General features: G+C 38.6%; 1 non-coding gene across 1 annotated transcript; it reads right to left on the bottom strand.

Annotated features, from left to right (window-relative positions):
• Positions 1-13,237: 13,237 nt before the first annotated feature.
• On the bottom strand, positions 13,238-13,311 carry TRNAT-AGU (transfer RNA threonine (anticodon AGU)). Its single transcript has one exon. It is a non-coding gene; the product is annotated as a tRNA-Thr (tRNA).
• Between the last annotated feature and the right edge of the window lie 2,008 nt (positions 13,312-15,319).

The following is a 15,319-nucleotide window of genomic DNA, read 5'->3' as shown; positions in this document are numbered from 1 at the left end:
CCCAGCTCCGTGTCCTGGGATCCTTTGAGCACCTTCCCAGAACCTCTGTGTACCCATGCTGCACACAGGTTCTGCAGCTTACACAGATACAACAAGTTCCTACAAATTTATTCCACTTGTGACTCTACAGTAAAAGGCTATTTCAACACCACACATACCTCCCCAGTGACTTTATCATTTAATAACTATATTTGGATTGATTTAAACTGTGGTGATGTTGGGTTTTAGTATCTACATACTAGAAAAGCACTGCAAGACAATAGCAAGTTCCCTGATCTACTAACATGCTAAATTGATTTCTCTCTTCTGCCTGTTCCTGATGAGCTGAGTTTAGATGATTTAATTTAGTTTATGATAAATCGTTTCATGCTTTGGTTATGTTAGGGACTTACTCAGGTAGCTGGAGTCATTAAAAGATTTACTGTTCTCCTCAACATACACAATCTTCAGTAAATGAGGGCTAAAGTAACTCAGAAGTGAATTTCTTCTGCTTGTAAATGATAGAACAATGCCAAAATAAGGCTGAATCATGTTTCAGGCATACAAATGTGTTTTCAGATTCCCTTCACATACAGATATTAAGGGAAATAATGGACTCAGCAAGGCCTGAAGTTGTCTATATTACTTCTTTTCTATGGAAGAAAACGAAACAATCGTGAGTCAAAATTCTTAGTCAAACATACACTAGCTGCATAAATTACTACATACTTATTTTAGAATTTAAGTAGGAGATCAAACAGATTGGCATTAGAAATATAAAAGAGCCTTGTTACAGGATGAACGCAATGAATGTGCGTAAAAACTATCTCCTAGGAAGAGAACAAATATTTTGTTTGCGCAGTATGCATATTGTTATCACAGCAGATGAAAATAGCCACATGAGGTTGCTTCCAGCCTCCAATTCTGTAGGTTTTGTTTATATTTTAAAAAAAAAGCAAACAACAAGCCAAAACACACCCCAAAAATAACAGAAATTAAATAAGGTGTTGCACACAATCAGGCATCAAATCAATCTAAAATTGAGCGTGCATGGAAAACCAAAACATATAATTGGTGCTGAACAGAGACCTCCAAACAAGTTCAGTGCCTGGCTTCTGTACTGTGTGGAGAAGAGCTGGAAACAACTGCAGCGCAGATGGAGAGGCTGCAGAGCTGCTTCCCTATCACGCTACCCTGTCATGTTCCCACTGCCAGCCTCAAAAGTGCTCCCTGGTGTAACATTACCCGTTGGCTGGGAACACTAATAATTTTCAGAGCTGTCTTGCACCCATTCTTATGACTGGAAGACTTGTACAAAGAGTTAAGACTGATATAAATTAGCCAGACCATGGCATCCAGCAAGTTGACATTTGAGCAGGTAACTCGGAGCTGGTGCACTGCCGTTTCACCTACAAGCACCTGGGTAAAACCACTGCAATGCCCACAGTACCATTCTGAACCGGACTCAGAGCACTACAGCAATTCCAGTGTAAACCCACTATTTATAGTCTATACTATCCAGAATAATTATTAGAGACTGCCATTTCACTTGTGTCCCATTACCAGTTCAGCAGGAAAAGCACAACAAAATGTAAGGATAACCAGGCTTCTCATGTTTCATTGACAACTAAATGATTTTCAACTATTTTTTTTTCCCTACTACTCATTTTGTTACCAATACCTAAAACCTAGCTGCTATGCCTACTCTTTTTCATCAAAATTTGACCCAGACATTTCCTTAGAGGCATTATTTGGCCCTAGAGAATGTAACTTGTGTTCTACCTGCCCCAGGGATTGTCACTAACACTAGTGACACTAGTAGACACTTGTCTACTAAAATATAACTATAGTTATATTTTTGAAGTTCCAGGGGCATGTGTTCAAGTATAAATTTCTGTTAAGCCCATTCTGCACGAAGCATTGCACTTCTTAACCACAATACCCCACACAGCTTTAGAAATCCTAATGATTTTGTGGTATGAGAGTATCCTCGCAATCAGCTAAAATCATTAGTACTAACAACTCTTTGGTTTTTTTTTCCTCTAAGTTCTCAATACATATTCATAGCACAGTGATTTCTGGTTTCATAAAAGAGCAAATTACATCTTATTTCCCAAATGATTGCAAAGCCCTTCTTAACATGCATAGACAGAAAACAGAAAAAATTTGCAGCTATGCATCAGTGAAGCTGTTCCACAGGAAGAATAAGAAAGGATATAAAGGAACACAGGAGCTCACCTACAAAAGTCTCCCTATTTTAGACTCTTCATATTGTATTAACAAGGACATGAGGATGACAGTGTACTGGTTCATCAGGACAATAATCTATTCAGCTACCTTCACTAAAAGTCAACACAGGTTTAAAGCACCAGGAAACAGAAATACTAACATGTGCTCTCATGTGAATGTCAGATCATTGTGCAGACTGTGTGCCAATATGCACCATGAAAGGGATACAGGACATGTTGAGTCCAGTGCTACTAAGGCTTGAGGTATGTTTCCATGCTACAGAAAGCTCTTCTTTATTTGCTGTGTCATACTGAGTAAACAAACACTGTCTCTTTGGCACCTCACAGAAGATGTGCCTAGGATAGATTTTACCAACTATTAGCAGCAACAGCAAGAATGGGTATTTATTGTGTAAACAGTGTCCCAAACAAAGCCTGGTAGCATGTCATCAGGGATGGTGGGCAGTACTAGGTACAGGAAGGAAATTGTACCTGTGCTGAAGGTACAATGACTTCATCCCTGTTTGTTGCTGCTTGGTCTATGTTTTAGTACTGAACAGTGTAAAAAAACAGTGAGAGCTGTCTAAAGTGTGCAAATGAACTCTTATCTGATTAATGCAAAACATTTATATAAAAATAGTAACATTTTGATAAACAAGCATGCTAATTCAGACCACATTGCTGAAAGAGAAGAAAACAAAAAAAGAAGATAAACATAAACCATGGAGCAAAACTATTGTCAAAGATTTACAGAAGAATCAAAGCTGCTACAACCTTCAGTGGAGCTTAAAACCACGAAAAGTCAGATTTTCTTTTGTATAGAGAAAACCCTGTAACCCAATATACCCCTTAACTGTGGCTCAGCCTGTGCAGCAATGCCTTGGATGCCAGTTTTATGCTCAACCAAAAGCATGGAAATAAAAGGAGAGCCTGTAGGAAATGGGCTGAAGAATGTGAAGAGAAAAAAATCACAGCAACAATCGTGTAAGAACCACATAGTAAGAAAGTAGTGGAATGAACAAGACAGCAGCCCTGTGGATTCAGACGCACACTGTCTGTAAGTGTGCCTGGAGAGAAAAAATAAAATAAAATAAAAATAAGAAAAATGTCAAGGAAAATGTGAGAAAATTCCTGCCCTTGCATTTCCCTTTTTCTGAAGGTAGAGTCATCTGAGATCATTTCCATATGCATCAAACTCTCACACGGGATCAATGGTACTCCCTTGAGCTGACAGCTGTTTATTTATCCTTGAGGGCAAGGGAGCATGGCTGCATGCACTATTGCCCTGAGATGTCATCTTTTCCCTGATAGCTACATGGCTGTCAAAACATTCCAGTTATTCCCTTAATAGAGTGGGAGATGAAGGTGCCAGACAGAGAAGCCAACTAAATTAATGAAAAGTATTATTTTAACAGAAAGGAGGAAATAAAATGGAAACAAATGCAACAGAATAACTTGAGAGAATATCCATCAGTATCTGAGCAGTAGGCAGATGAACAGAAATGATACAAAATGGTACCTACTTAAAATCAGAATTATAAGAAATCCTTTAATTCCTATTATTAGGAAAACCTAAATAAATAATTTTTGTACAGAGTTCTTTGTCTGTGAAATCTCAAAAGTAAACAGATGTTCCAAAGGAGCTGGGAGGGTGGGGGGAAACTATAGCAACAGGCAACAATAAAACCAATTTATACATGAGTTTCTCTCTGTTTATATATTACACATTTATGAATTCTGTTAGAAAGCAGTCAGTCTAGGAACCAGCAGGGTCACAAATTCTAAATTAAACGTAGCTAACAGAAAAGTATCCTGATCTTGTATAGATTTGAGAGGAGTTCAAGTTAATACAATATACATACCTCAGAAATTCCCACATTGGCATATGCATTTACAGCTATCAGTGTGCAAATATCCTTCGTTATGGCACTTTTTCCCATGGCAGCATATTATTTGGTTTATCCATGTCTGGGGAGGTGCTGTGAAGATTAAACCAGTTTTGAAGCCTATTTGAATGATATAGTAGGTATTTAGTTATACTTAGGTTTGTATTCACTTTGTGAGAATCATTTATAGACAGGTTGTGTTGATTTTTCAGTTACCAACTCAACCAACCAGTTGCTTTGGGAGTTCACTACAACTAGCTTTTATAAACTGATCATTATTCACAGACCATCTCAGAACAAATGAACAAAAATAGTTTTATGCATTCATGCTGTTGAGTTCTAAAAATATGGCAGCTCATGTGTAATTTTCATGCAACTTTGAAAACCTGTGCATTTTAAAACAGTATTCTGCTACAGCAGCTTTTCAACTTACTTTAGTGACAGCAATCACAATAATTATTTTTTAATCTTAGTTACACAATGCTCTTCTGATCTAACTACACAAAAAATATGTCCATAAACTACACAATTTATGTCCATAAAAATGGTGGTGTACTAGCTTGAAAAAAAATAGTGATCCAAAGAGATAATATTTAATACCACTGCTTCATTAGCCAACATGGCATTAATCCATTTCCACAGCCACAGGTTGTAGCAATCACAGATTCAATTATTCTGGTCTCCTCTCTTGCAAGGAACTTTTGTATTCTGATTAGTTAATTTGTTCTTCATCCTACATTCGTCGGCCTTAATGGCAAAGCAGTGCCCACTGATTGCAATGACATAGAGGTATGAATCACAAAGGTTTCCCATTTCTCAAAAGCAAGGCACACTAGCAAATACTTATGTGCTAAGCAATTTTAAATATTTCATCCTGTGTCCATAGGTTTACCGAAAGTACAGTAATCCTCGTTGGAAACAATTACAGTTACTCACTGCAGTGCTCACATTTAGCTCAGCACAGGTCTAGCCATATTTGCAGGCAATTTACTTGATGCATTCCAGCACAGAAGAGCTTGTTAGAATTTCTTCAAAGCTCTGTAACATCCAGACTTCAGGGATCAAGAAGTTAATGCAAAAAAAATATAAATCTTGATGCTCAAGCATTCACAATTTTAATATTACCAAAATATCTCTTTGTATCAGAAATATTTGTATTTACTGTACAAAGAATGTTCACTTCCTTACTGGCAGTTTTCACTCCACTGGTCATTACTGAATATTCTTCCTGAAGTTCTTCACAGGGAAGAACAGACACAGAGCACAGGTCTGGATCAATTTCAGGTTGTACAGTACCAACCAAGAGCTCTGCAGCCAAATTTGCTATGATCACTGTCAGGCAGGCCTAAAGACCCAAATCTATTTTTATGCTCTCCAGAGGGCTCTGCATTCAGAGTTGCTGAAATGTGGAAACCAGCAGTAGCTGCATAATCAATTTATGTGAAATCATTTGGAAATTATTAAGCCAGAGATTCAACAAGATGGTATCAAAAGAAGTAACTTAATCCTTCTCTTTTTTTCTAGCCATGTAACACCAGATTTGAACCACTGGATCTAAACTACAGTGTTATGGGTCGTACTGACACCTTTTTAAGAAATATGCTAAATCTTGCTAAATAATTTCAGACTAGCATTTGCAACTACTAATTCATTAATTCTTCCCTAATCTTCCAGGTTCAATTTCCACAGACTACAGCCAGAGAGACCACCACAAGAAATGGCAATTGACCTAGTGGGAAATAATATCAGAGGAGCACATGAAATTTTAGAACAGGGGCAGATTTTGGCCATAGCAACCAAGACATTACACTCATTTTGACCAAGTGCCCCAAGCTAGTTATTCCTCAAATGGTTTATTTTTCTGGGTAGTAAAGAACTGCAGAACAGAGAGACCTGATTATTTTTGCAGCAGGTTGGAGTCAAGAAGTAAAAATCTTGAGCTTTTTTATTCATTCAATATGCAAACATTACATATTCTAGTTTTGTTTTAGGAATTTGCTAGAAATACCTTGGATACATTTTCTGAGGCAGAAGAAAAGGATGTCATGTGATAACTGTACTTGAACAGTCTGCACCGTTGCAGTACTAGGATTTCAGCTGCTTTAGAGGTAGAGAAACAATAGGATATTGGTACCCTGATCAATTAAGATAGTGTATCAATGCATGTTTATTATATAAAAAAAAAACTAAATGAGCACAAGAAGTACTGAATAAAAGATCATAACCCATAGCAGAGAAAAATCCTGAGTGACTCTGATTTGCCTGAAAATGACATGCAAATTAAAATGTTAATTAAAAAGAAAAAAAAAGAAAGTCTGGTCCTGAAAATAGTAGCTAAACAGAACTGACTTAGCATGTTATTTGACAATTTCTGTTACTGACAGTAAGTATTTATTCTAACAGAGAAGCACTACATATAATTCATAATAATACAAATAATTCAAACAAACACACAAAGTTAACTGAATAGTATATATCAGGCACTTTTTCAAATATTAACCCAAATCCATAATTATTAGGGACACTGCAATAAATTATTTCTGGGCTATGATATTCTAGTATATTCATTCAGTGAGAGAAGTCAAATGAAATTACAGGCAGAAATGAACATTATTTGCTTTGATGATAGTTTCAATCATTACATTTTGCTATAATTGGAGAAAAAGGGAGAAAGATTTTTAATTAATATAGTATACATACTAAAAAGAACATGTTTTAAAACAATCTATAGAAACAATATGTAATCAACCTTTTTGTCATAAAAAAACGTAATTTAGACAATTTCAAAATACTTCTTGTGTTAAAATATTATCAAGACATTTCCAGAAAAACTCAGCCCTCCAGTTTGCCACTGATGATAATGATAGCTTGACACACACTTTAGCAGGAATAACATGAGGGCTAATTGTGTTTAGTCATGTGTTAGTGAAGAATAATCATAAATACTACAGCAGATAAGGACGGACCTTGTTGTTTTTATAGCACTGCAGAGTTAGTAACACAGGAAAACCTCTACCCACACAGTTTGGGTTGATTCATCTTTTCCTCCCTTCATATGAATCATTCTTTATTACCTTTTTATTGAATGAAAACCTGACTACAGCACAGTCAGTGAGAGTTCTGCCATTGACGTCAGTGAGCTCAATTCTTGATTACCTCACCACCTAATATTAAAAATATCCTTGCATATTTAAACCTCAGTCATAACCTAACTATTGTTTTTTTGAAGGGAAGAAAAGACCTGTTGCAAGGACAGACAGATGCCTCCCTGGATGGAGCTTTGAGAAACCTGGTCTATGGCAGGAGGCTGGAACTGGATGAGCTTTAAGGTCCCTTCCAACCCAAACCATTCTATGATTCTATGTTTCATGTACCTCAGGTGTTACCTTTCAAATTACTTAAACCAAGCATAAGTTGCTGGCTTTTTTGTTATTGCTGAACACATTATAACTTGCACGCTAGCCTCTTCAATGCCTGAAACAGGAATTCCCACAACCACATTACTAGTAGGCATGTGCCTGTGCAATCTTACATCTGCAGGATTAGAAAGGCAATGCGCTAGAACAAGGCTCAGGCAGATGAACCCAGAGCAAAGCACTTGCCTGCAGGGATTGTACTGCATGTTCCATAGGGCTGTCTGCCACATCTGCACCTTGCAACCTTAATCATAATGAGACAGATGTACAGAGACTGAGAAAAAAACACAGCCATTAATACATACCTGCAAAATATACTAAATTTCAACTCATTTGAGAATTCAAAGACTCTTTGGCAAAAAATAGGTATTAGGAATTTTTTTTTCCCTGTGAGGGTGGTGGGGCACTGGAACAGGTCGACCACAGAGGCTGTGGCTGCCCCATCCCTGGCAGTGTTCAAGGCCAGGTTGGACGGAACTTGGAGCAACCTGCTGTAGTGGAAGGTGCCCCTGCGCGTGGCAGGAACTGGACGAGCTTTAAGCTCTCTTCCAACCCAAACCAGTCTGGGATTCTGTGAAAAAGTAATGTTACATGTAGGAGGCCTTAATATTGCAGATTTTATTTCACAGGTGTTAACAATGCTTCCCTTTGCTCAAGGTAATTGCTTTTAAAATACTTCTCAAAATGAGCAGTAAGGCTATAGACACATAAGAAAGCTTTAGGCAAAATTTTTACCAGCATGTATTTCTTACTGCAAAGTCCATCTTTACAGTACCTGGATCACACTTAGAACATGGGTCTCCTGTGGTGTCAGGCTGTATTGCTTTCAAATCTGTATTATTCCTACACAAAGAGATAAAAATTAACTTTTATGTATATACACTTGTTAATTCATTTATACCCTACAGGAACAGAAATAGAAGGTTGAGCTGAAAATAAACTAACTGTAATGGCTTCACTATCTAATAAAACAAATCCAAATTGACAAGATAGGCAGCGTACACTTTAAAACATGAGAAGTGAAAACTCCTTCAAGACAGTAAACTTCTGAACATAAGCCAGGTGTGGCTAATGAAATAACATTTTTCAGAGTGGTCAAAGAATCAAAGAACCAAAGAAGCCACCTCACTTCTCCTACTGGTCCAACAAAACCCCATATTTTGGGGCTGTGGACTTTTGGGTGGAAAATTCGTCATTTTGCTGCAGAAAGCACATAACTTACAATTTCCTAGCTAACATGTCTCCATCCTTGAAGAATCTTAGTTTTCATTCTGAACTGAAATACATCCAAGCTTTCAAAACTCTGTTTTTTTCTTTCCTGTTCAGGTATACTTATGCGCTGGGCTGACTTGAGAATGGAGTAACAGATCTTTAATAGGAAGAATCTAAATTGCTCAGTGCTCATCTCTTACTCTCTTTGATGCTGCCTCTGTTGTGTTTGCTGTCTTTTAAGTGACCTCTATGGGATATCTGTCTCTAGAGTTCACTGGCCAGTTCTACCTCCCGAAATATCTGGACTGTAAATAGAAGCAGAATACACACAAGGGACTGATCTGCTGGGTGATGGAGCAAGTACTTTCTTCACAATAAGATGCTTTAATGTCATTGCTTACATTGTAAGAGCAGAAAACTAAAATCTTACGACATGCTTGCAAGTAACGGGTATCATTTCTGTGAATTACTTACAAATTAAACCATCCATATGAGTATTTTCTACAAACAGCAGAGCAATAACTGGAAATGTCTTTGTTTTCCAATATATAGACTATGGTATCCCAAACAGTTCATCCCCAAGTCTGTCCTCAAAGTTCAGAGCTGACATACTACACTCTGGCAAATCCTTTCATGACACATACATCACATCACATTATACAGGCATGACACTGGGTAACTGGACATGTCTGATGAAGCAGGACACATCACAGAACAGCATGTCAGGAAACACGAAACGGCAGTCTTACAAAGTGGGGTTAACAGGCAATGTGGATTCACTCCATATTTTCATCAAACGCTTTCACCCAAATCTTTGTGAATAAGCTGCAGGCAGCAATGCCAGCCCACAGGCAAACTAGAAAGTATCTTCCCCTAAGCCTAAAGTCACTGCTGCAATAAACAGCCACTAAACATTTGACTGCCTCTAATATTTTCCTTCTTTAGGCAACTGTCCCTATGACAAAGATGTCTCCAATATGCACATCTGCCTGCAGGAGTCACTTCACTTCTTCCTACTCACAGACATGGAGAAATGAAAAATAAAATTTGATTGGGTCTGTACATAAGAGTTCAAGACCATGAGCTGGTAGGGTATTCCAGCAAAATATCACTGCATGTCTGCCCTATACTTACATTCTACCTTAGACATGCCATTTGCCATAGTTATGGAGAGGAAACTGGACTAGATGCACCTTTGGTCTGATTCGAGTATAGTCATTTTCTTAAGTGATATTTAACTTGCTAAACTTCATTGAGTGAGTAGCACAGGGTCACTTTGACTGTAGTTAAATTTTGGATGCAATTTCACAGCACAAGCTGGTTATGAAACTCCTCTAAGAAATTAGTCACAATAGCACAGAAGTTAAACATCTAGAGCAATTCCTGCCACTTTAATAGTTCTTTTAAATGTCAAAAACTGGAATTTAATGTCACCATTTCGCATTATTTTTACATAAATGCTAAGCTGTTTAGATATTACTTTACTTTTTACTCTTTTATAGCACCTTGACAGAACCTAAGCAGCTGATTTTCAAGAATGGGCTTTGTTCGTGCTCCTAATTCAGATACAAATCACTGACAGGAACAAATTATGGAATTTTTGGCAACTGTCTAATGTAAAGTCTTATTAAAAATATATTTACCAGGATAACTTAAATTTATTACCCTACAGCTCCTCAGAGATACAGTATATGCTGTGGTTAAGTCAAAGTATGCCAATACATCATCCTTTTCCACCACTGGTGTACACCTCACACATGCAAATCAAATACTAAGTGTTCAAATCATGTTAGACACCAAAAGAGAAAACCTGCAACAGCAACAGCAGCTGAGAACAAAGCTAGAATCTGAACTGACACCTCTCAAAATGTAGTTCCTGAGCTTTAAAAGTCACCTGCCCCAGTCCAGAGCTCTATAATGCACAGTTATTTCAATACCTTAGTCTCCTATTTAAAAAGTAAATATTCAGTTAGAACACATTTTCCAGAGCTGTAGCTGCTGTTAGAAAACAAAAGGAAACATACTTTATTTGTGAAAATACAAGTAGTCAGATGCCTTGTTTCTCTCTTTTTCACCTCACTAAATTTGACACCAGTGGGACAAAGCATGACAAACTTCTAGAACACAAAATTCTCTTCCAACTACATACACAAAAAGGTATTTTATTTATTCATTCCAAGGTAATTTTTAAGGCTTTCATTAAAGCCCAGAAATGTGGTCTTTTCTATTCCAGATGGAAAATCACAGTTAAATTACCTGTGTAAAGCGCACAGAGAGGACCCAAACAGTTACTGTTCAAGAACTCACATCATTTACTTTATCCCAGATTTTCAAAGGCAGGTGGATTTGCTTTCCCAGGTTAAATAACCAAACAGCATACTTTCTAGTGGCAATTATTCTTTGGTTCCACCTTGATTTCAGAGATTTGTTACAGCTCTAAAAATGTTGAGCAGTGTATGGTTTGTGAATAAAAGGACCAAAGCACAATTACCAGTTCTAGGGATTTGTGTCTATCATATGGATTGGCCAGGGTCATATGTGAACCCCTATAATAGCTTTTACAAAAGATTATATTTATCATACTTAAATTGCAAAGATTCCCTGTCTTTACCAGGTATTAAGTAGTTCCATTTGATGGTGGCAGTCATTATAGGAATGTTCTCCAAGCAATATGGGATGTGCCCTTCTTTCTTACAGACTGTGGCCATTTGGTTTAGGCTTGGGATCAAAAAACTGGCATTTTTTACAATTAGAAGAATTTTTAAGTATTTTCTAAATGCTCATCATAAGCTACCTCTTATTTATCTCTTCTCAGGCAGTATCAATATTACATCAATATAATAATCACATACCTTCATATAAAATGCTTCACTAGTTTAGAGATTAAAATATGAAAAGTATCTTGATGGAAAATCACTAGCCTGTAAAAACAAGTATTACATGTATTTCTGCAGATAAGCATACAGTAATCTGAATAGCTAATAAGCACCTTCAACAAGATGACTAAAACTGTCCTACATACTACATTTCCAATGAACACTTTTATTTAAACCCTTCCAATGTTGTATCTGCAAGTTGATTTTCTACCCCATCAATGAGATGAAGTCAGACCCCTCTTCCCAGAAACCATCCAAATGCACCTGTGAACATTGCCAGCACTATCGAAGAGGGTTGGTACCAGCATGACCTAACTGCAGAAAGACTGAGCTTCGGAGAAGAAAAATAAAACCACGGCTTTAATCATATTGATTTTATCCAAAAGCTCAAAGTGCTTCATGAAACATTAATTAACTCTCCCAGCAATCCTGTAAGATCAGTAAGTATTGTAATTTTGCAGATGGCAAAAGAGATCAAAGTGAAGAGCAGCATGTCCAGAGCCAAAGAGCAGCTGAGGAGCAAAGAGTATGTCCCTCAACGCACAAGGCCAGTCTGACCAGGCGTGCTCTTTCTTGCTGGGAACTAAAGCAATCACACTTGATGAGATGTGTATTATTAAATACAAAATTGAAAATAACCAGTAGCATAAGGGCAAGGGGCCTACAAGCACCAATGGCTGTTTTGTAGAGCAGCTGGTGACATGATTATTTACAGAGTACAACTGCTTTGCTTCACTGGTTATCGACATGATGGTGTAACATTTGGGTGAGGAGCAGGAGAAGGAAGCTTATTCAGCTCACATTAAAAATAAAAATGCAAATATGCAAATATTGCATTTTTGCAACAGCTACTACTCACAGAAAGATTCCTGCATGTAGATGTTATAACCCAAGATGTTCATCCTGGACTCTAAGACTTACACATTGCATTTGGGGCTACTGACAACTGTGATATGACTGCAGATCTGAGTCTTGAAAATCTGACCCTCCAAATGTCCATGTTTCCATTTACTCCTATCTCTGCTCTGTGAGCCCCAGAAAACACCTGAGGATCTGGCTGCTAAGGCTGGGACTTGCATTAATGGATTTTAAGCCTTTTGGTTTTAGATCTGAGGATGGATTCTCTGGTTTCTGCTGTTTACAGTAACACAAACTTGGAATAATTTCTCTGAACCTAATTCACAAGCCTAACATGGCAGAATTTTCAAGATGTCAAGGAAAGCCTTCCCGTCCTAGGCTGTGCCACTAATCTCGTGGAGGACAGCACAGTGTCAATTACTTGGGAAAGCCAAGCTTTATGTGACGTGTAAGAGAATGTGACAGGTACATCTTGGTCCTGATGGGTGACAAACACCTCAACATCAGACACCTCGTCATCATATGCTCAATCAGACAATAACAGGGTTAAAAAAAAACATTCAGTGACCTAACTGAGAGGCTATTGACAATCTGGAGACGAGAAGGAGGATAAATTTGAGAAGGTCATTTTCCTTGAGGCTTCACGGACACTGAGCCGTGGGTGGGGGTCACAACAGCGCCCGAATTTTCACCTGTATAATGGTCTTTTTTGACCCTAATGGTCATGTAGCTACGGCTCCGCTCCCCTCCCCGCGAATAAAACGCAAGTAACCTCCCCGCACAGGCACCGCTGGGATTCGAACCCAGGATCTCCTGTTTACTAGACAGGCGCTTTAACCAACTAAGCCACGGCGCCGGGCGGTAGTCGCGTTCTCCACAAGGCCCTACTGCATCGACGTGAGGATGACCCGGCGCCCGCCCCTTTCCCGGTGTCCCGGAGCAGCGCTGCCGGGCAGCCCTCGCAGGCCGGCAGAGCCCGGCTGTGGACCCAGCTCCGGCCCAAGGTGAGCAGGCGTGGAGCTACCGCCGGGAGCAGCCGGGAAGGAGCGGCCGCTGCACTGCCCTGCGGGCCCCGCGGCGCGGCGATGTGCGGGGCTGTACCTCCGACGTCAGCGTGTTCAAGGACAGGTCAGACGGTGCTTGGAGCCACCCGGTTTAGTGGAAGGTGTGCCTGCCGTGGCAGCGGTTTGGAACCGGATGAGTTCTAAGGTCCCTTCCAACCCAAACCACTCTGGGATTCTGTGGAAGTACAGATGCTATTCGTACAATAGCTCCTACGGAAAGGCAGCCACACTGACTTAGCCTAAAACAGCCTTACGGTTTTATCATCAGGTAAGAACAGCGACCTAGGGCATTAGTCAGACTACAGGGGTACAAAAGCCAGAAAAATGCAGACAAAGCTCCAACTTGTGAATTGTCCGTAATTACCCGTTCTCTGCAAAACGTGTGCTGCGAAGAAGGGGCCTGCTGCTGCAGGGGCGATCAGTTCAGGGCTGAAGACAAGTTGACTGGCATGGCACCCAAGCACTAAACAGGTGATGGTAATGGACAGAAACCAGCAGTAACTAATAAAACTGGTTTTATTAAAAGTTGAAAGTAAGAATTCATTGTTCTTCTCAATTTGGAAAATAGAAACAGGATTCATTCAAAAGAAAATCCCCAACCTGTTCATGTTACTAATGCAAAATGAACCAAGCCTCTGTAAAGCAACTGTTTTTTAAACTGTTTCGGTGGAAAAAAAATGGACTGTTGTTTTTTCCAGCTGAAATGGGTAAAGAAAGAAACACTTCCAGTTTTAATATAACAATTATTTTAGGACTAATCTTTTCTAACACACAAATTAATTCAGTATTACGAACTACATTAAAGCCAAATTAATTCAGCTATAAAACATGCATATTTTATGTGATCTGTTTAAAAAACACACAAACGTAGGAGCACAGACACTGCATTTTCTCTGAACCTCTGTAACAAAACGAGTAAAGAGGGAAAGAATGCTGGAAAAGTTTTATGATTTATCACGTAATATTTATTCAAAGCCACAAATCTGTACAAGACAGAATATTCCCTTGAAACAGTTTTAGTTTAACCTTGGATTCAAGTGTAATTGTTGTTACACAATTCACATAATTTAAACAAGGGGGGAAAAGATCTACCTACTTGGATTTCTTTGTTTCCATAGCTTAACTGCATTCCAGACTGTCACATGCCCCATTCCAACTATTATCCCCACTTTAAGCTCCTTTTAAAAGGAAAGGTTGAAAAGGCTGTTTTTAGGAATAAGGTTTCCAAACATTTTTAAATACTTAATATTTTATTATTTGGCATTCTCATATATACTGAATAGATGTAATCCTTTCAGGGTTACTCCTAAGAAAGGGTAGGAAAAATACTATGCTCCTAGAGAGCCTTTATTACACAGAATTCATTTGTGCTGCATCATGTCAAGCATGAACCAGAACTTACCCTCAGTGCCCAAAAGCTCCTTTACAAATATTTTGTTAAGGGGTATGTCAACAAGTTATGAAAAAGTTTGATGCATGGATTGACTCCACAACTCGTTAAAGTTGTAAAGTAGGTATGCTTTTCATTCAGCGCTGAGACGCACGGGGATAATTCCTCAAAGTCATGCATGCCTCAGTGTTGTTTCCCTCTACATTTATTCTCTACAGTTATATATATTCATAAGGTTGCACAACACGTCTATACATATTCATGTCCTATCCCCACTTCGTATTATAATGAGCCAGAAGGTCCTCTGCACCTGCGCAGTGCCCCCTCTGGTCATGGGCAGGGGTCTCAAGATGAAGTAAATGACTCTTCCTCCTGTGGGTAGGGGTCTTCAAGATGAAGTAAATGAGTCT

This window comes from Pezoporus occidentalis, unplaced genomic scaffold (assembly GCF_034315485.1).
Source record: "Pezoporus occidentalis ecotype Australia unplaced genomic scaffold, CSIRO_AGI_Poc_V1 ctg89, whole genome shotgun sequence".
Lineage (NCBI taxonomy): Eukaryota > Metazoa > Chordata > Aves > Psittaciformes > Psittacidae > Pezoporus > Pezoporus occidentalis.
The sequence above is the reverse complement of the archived record's forward strand: the minus strand, read 5'-3'. Positions and strand labels throughout refer to the sequence as shown.